Raw genomic sequence first — 5,653 nt, forward strand, 5'->3', positions numbered from 1 at the left:
AGTCATGGAAAGTATTTTATGACAGTTGTATAAACTGTCACGAAATGTTGTTTCAATGACACATAATACCTGTCACTAAAGATTTTTTTTAATGACTGAATATAACTGTCATTATTTAGCTACGATGACAGTTAATAACTATCACAGTTTAACATTTTATGACAGAGTATAACTGTCATTATTATATATTCGATGACAATTAATTACTATCATTGTTTATATTTTAAGACAGATTATAACTGTCATAGTTGACATTTTATGACGGAAGATAACTGTCATTGTTAATAATCTATGACTGATATTAAATGTCATTATTTATCATTTATGACACTTTTTAACTGTAATCATTTTACTTACCATGACTTTTATTAACTGTCAATAAAACTTTTTCGATGACAGTTTTATTTTCAATTTAAATGTCATAGTTGTGTTTTTTAGTCCCTTTTTTCAAAAGCCCTATTTCTTATTGAATTATGTATTTGTTGTCGCCCTGCCATTACACATAACATTACATACCAATACAATAACAAATGGAAAAAAGGTGAACGCTTTAATAGAAATAAACACTTACTAATATTGCTTTAATTGTTAGTACAAATGTTTTTTGGTACGAACAAACTATTTTAAATAATTACATTTAAACAAAAAAATTTCCTACCAAACCTATAAAAAAGGCTATACATCAACTAATTGGCGTATCCATGGTTTCATTGCTCCAATGGATTGTGGCAAAACCTAATAAGAAAAGAAAAGGAAACAAAATAATTCAACAAGACAACACATTCACCCACATAAACACATCACATTCACTTCATGATGAACAACACACTTCAACAACATAGAACACATACACACTTCAAATATGTTTGCCTATTCAACCATAACATGATTGAGTACATACCTTATAGAATGCCATAGGATTCCCTTTTGCCTTGTTAAGACCTTTGTCAACCTAGCAAAACCAAAAAGAACACACTTCAAGATCAACAACACTTCTTTATCTACAACACTTTTTTATCAACAACACACTTCAACAATAATTACATACATACTTCAAGATCAACAACACTTCTTTATCTACAACACTTTTTTATCAACAACACACTTCAACAATAATTACATACATACTTCAAGATCAACAACACTTCAATATCAACAACACTTCTTTATGTACAACATTCTTTTATCAACAACACACTTAAACAATAATTACATACACACTTCAAAATCAACAACACTTCTTTATCTACAACACTCTTTTATGAACAACACACTTCAACAATAATTACATACATACTTCAAGATCAACAACACTTCTTTATCTACAACACTCTTTTATGTTCGACATTATTTGCTCTCCCATTTTCTCCACTTTCTACCACAGCACTAAAACTCCAATAATATTCCCTTTTACAAACACTAAAAAGGAAAAAAAACACATGATTCGTAAAACTCACAAGCTGGTTAAATCTCTTACTTTCTTCAATCAACAAATCAACCTACATATTCAAATTGGAATGTACTCAAGACCATTGGAAAGGCCATGACAATAACTGTTTTAAAAGTTTGGCATCAACAAAATTCATGAGATTTCTCTACCAAGTACTTTAAACCTTGGTTTTGCTAAGTGACTAAAGTTCCCAAGAAAATTAAATCGCCTGTTGAACTTTCAGTTTTAATGAATTTGGGTACTATAGGGGTTCAACACATTGTTAAGATTCTTGAAGATAAAGATATATGTTGGTTTTTGCTGTGGTTAAGAATGATCAATTTACAAAATATCCTCTAGTTGTGCATGTTGTGAATACACTTTCAAAGGTTTGAATTGCTTATTTTTCTTCTGTACATGAATATGATTTTGGAGGTGAACTAGAAGTTTTTAAAGATTTCTATGTTGAATATGTCTTCTACATTGTCTTTGAAGGAGAAAGACTTCTTTGGTAGTAAGAAAATTTTGTTGAAGTTGTTGCAGTTTATAGCTGTTAAGAACAATTTTGAATTTACAACTATAAGGTCAAATTCAAAATCTATTGAGTTGGTATGTAGTCAAGATGGTTGTCAATGGTTTTTCAGGGCATCACGTTATAAACACAGTGAATTGTAAATGATTCGGAAGTATATTATCGAGCATAATTGCTCTATGATGGTTCATTCTTCTTACAAGCACACATCTTCACAATTTATTAGTACTTGTATGATTGAGAGTTTTAGATATAGCCATAATTATTCCACACCAAAGGATATTGTACATCACATGCGAATAAATTATGGGGTAAGTGTTAGTTATTATAAAGATTGAAGGGCGAAGAAATCCATTATGAAGTTGTTGAAAGGAGATGCTAGTGATTCTTATGACTTGATTCCTAAATTCTTTTTGAAGTTGAAAGAAATGAATTTAGGTTTGTTATTTTCATTTACATTATTATGTAATTTATGAACTTTATATAATCAGTAAGTAGTCTATTAGTAATAATTTTTTTTACTGTTTTTTGTAGCGACGTTTATTGAATATGGAGTAGATTCAAATGGTCATTTCAAATATTATTTCATGGATATGGGGCCATCAATTAAAGATTGGACATATTGTAGATCAAACATTTCTGTTGATGCAACATTTTTAAAGTGTAAACTTGCTGGAACATTATTGACTGCATCAACAATGGACATTAATAGTAAATTTTTTCTTCTTGCTTTTGGCATAGTAGATACAAAAAATGATTGTAACGAACCAACTTTTCAGTCTAAGTTGAGGCCATTAGTTACTGCTACGACACGACATCTAAAAATAAAAACTCAATAAAAACCTGTTCAAAATTCATTTAAAACTTCAAGATGTAATAAAATCGTCTTTGGGCCCTATTTCAAATCAATTTCAAAAGTTCCAAAACATATTCTATAGAATCTTCAAACAAGACAAACGAACAAATGTTCTTATCAGAACTCAAATAAAAATTCACAAAACGAAAACAACAAAGACATTAAGCGGAAGCATTAAAACCAGACATTCCCATATGGCCTTCACGCACCTTTCTTGCCCCTCGCTGGTCTGCCTCGTACATTACATTTACCTGAAAAAGTTAAACATAAAAGGGTGAGTATATAATATACGCAGTAAGGGATCCACTACTGGTTTCGTTAGGATAATAACAATTAGCTTCCTACTAAGGGGTACCCTACAACATAACAGTCTAGTGGTTTCGTAGGACGCACACATCGATCAGTCTAGTGATCCTAAAGGATACACATATCAGTCTAGTGATTGCGCCAGATGCACATATCATTCTAGTGATCTCGTCTGATACACCTACCAGTCTAGTGATCCCAAAGAATACAAATACGTAGTGATCTCGTAGGACACCTTTCCTGGAAGGTACACTACCCCATATATAAAGCTAACTGTTACCCCTCAGTTCCTTCTAAACAGTTTACAACAGTCATATCACAATATAGCTCAAACTAACAGTACAATCTCTAAGCATAATCAGTCAGACAGTCTCAGTTCAGTCAACAGTATCATTTGTCACTACACATATATCCAATCCGCACAATACAGTCACACTACCTAAATCCAGTCAACAACTCAAATCATCACTGTGTAATTACACCTAGCAATCACATCGTCTCAACCCAAATAATACCACAAACTATAAGTGATCTATACTATGCATACGTCTATATTCAGCCTGTGGTACAGTCCATCAATAAATATACAACCTAAACATGACAATCTTGAACCCTTAGTTCATCAACACAACTCAACAATATGCATAAACTACACAGAACATTCAAATATCAGTACTTGATCAAAAACACGACCTAACAATATATCTAAGTTACATATCGCAGTCAAATCCTCATCATCTATATTCAGTCAACAACACGACCCATCAATGTATAGAAACTTCACTTAATAGCCATGTCGTCTAAAACCAGTCAAGAGTATAACATTACTACCTTCTATATGAGCACATAACCATCAATTTAATGCAACCTCTAAAACATACTTTTGTATCATTTACTACGTTTAAATCTCAAATTTGAGTCTAGTAGTAGGAACCCTTATGTAACGCCCCAAAGTAAGTAATTTTTAGTTTAATTATCCTAAGTTAAATTTTTGCAATTATTGAATTTATTTTTGGGTGTTATATGATTTAATTGTGGAAATCCTTGATTTGTTGGAATTAGAATTAATTAGATACTTTTGAAAAATATCTAATTAATTGAATTTGGAATTAATGATTAATTTGGTTCGTTTTTTAGTAGTTTATGTTGGGAGATTTGTATTTGAGAAAAATTTGAATAATTATATATAGTAGTGTATACTTTTTTGGGTTTAAGGTTAAAATAATTATATTATGAAAATATTATAATTATTTGAGATTGGTTTATTTATTTTGGAAGGATAAAGTGATGTGATTGGTTGAGGAGAGAGAAATATTGATTTTATTTTGGGAATAGTTAAAAAGAAGATAAAAAGAAGATTTGGTGGATTTTTAATTGAAGAGAGAGAAATAAAAATAATAGTATTATTATTATTATTATTATTATTTAATAGGGCATGGGGAGTTATGCACTTCATCCCTTCCAATTAAAACCCAAATCTCACAAAGAAAAAGAACCTTAGCTGCCTCTTGTCGCCACCACCTTCCTCCGTTGCAGCCACTGCGTCAACCGTCTCCTCTATCGCTAGCTTTCTGTTTTAGTCCCATGTCGTGCACAACCAATCAAAGTCCAGCCGCTGAGAAGATTGTTTCTGCCTCACCGTTGCAAGCGCCGCCAAACCTTTTCTGTTTCATTTCGCGTTCGTCGCGTCTCCTCCACCGTAGTCGGGTGTTTCACCGGGTTGTTTGCCAAGTAGGAACCATCGCCGAACATCAGATCGAGCCGTTTACTCGATTGTGTCAGCTATCGAGCCAACCCTCCGTCAACCGCGAGTCACGCATGCAAAAAGTATGAGTCACGCGCACGCCTGTGTGAGAGCCGTCCGCGTGAACCCGAGCAAGCATCTGACCCGCGTTGAACCTCCTTTGTGCGCGCCTGCCTCCTCCAACCGCGAGCTGCGAGCCACCCTATTTTTCAAGCCGAGCCGCCTAGCAAGTTTCCCCTCTAGCCAAGCCATTTTGAGCCACCAAGCTTATTTTTTGCATTTTCAACTATTTTTGGTAAGTTTTGGATAAGTGGATTGGGTTTTGGTTAATGCCCAGGAAAGTTTTGGTTGGACCCTAAATAATTTTATTTTGGATTAAATTGAATTATTTTTCTTAAAGGACTAGTTAGATCAATTGGAAGTTGAGCTGTGGAATTTTTCCAACTAAGGGTAAATTCAATTCAACCTCAACTTTGGGTAAGTTTAATCAATTGGATTTTTGATCCTTAAACAAATGTTAATTAAATTATTAAACTTAGTTATTTACCCTTATTGTTTAGGATTTTTCCTTGGGAAGTTTGACCTTGCTGTTAGGATTAAATTTAGTTTAAGCTAATCTCCAGGGTAAGAGATTCTTCTACTAGATCTTCAAGTTAAAGTGTGAGCTTGTATGTAACTTTTTCCATTATGCGTTAAAGTAGCTAATATGCATAATGTGTTTATGATTTATGATGATTGGTAGTCATGACTAGTTTATGCTTATGATGACAGTTAGTTCTGACTGAA

The 5,653-nt window shown here is 32.8% G+C and overlaps 1 long non-coding RNA gene across 1 annotated transcript; it reads right to left on the minus strand.

Annotated features, from left to right (window-relative positions):
- Window positions 1-531: 531 nt before the first annotated feature.
- LOC127149787 (uncharacterized) lies at window positions 532-1,622 on the minus strand. Its single transcript, XR_007821472.1, has 3 exons — window positions 1,458-1,622; window positions 902-952; window positions 532-735 (listed from the first exon to the last, which is right to left on the minus strand). It is a non-coding gene; the product is annotated as an uncharacterized LOC127149787 (long non-coding RNA).
- Between the last annotated feature and the right edge of the window lie 4,031 nt (window positions 1,623-5,653).

The sequence above is a fragment of the Cucumis melo genome, chromosome 6 (assembly GCF_025177605.1).
Source record: "Cucumis melo cultivar AY chromosome 6, USDA_Cmelo_AY_1.0, whole genome shotgun sequence".
Lineage (NCBI taxonomy): Eukaryota > Viridiplantae > Streptophyta > Magnoliopsida > Cucurbitales > Cucurbitaceae > Cucumis > Cucumis melo.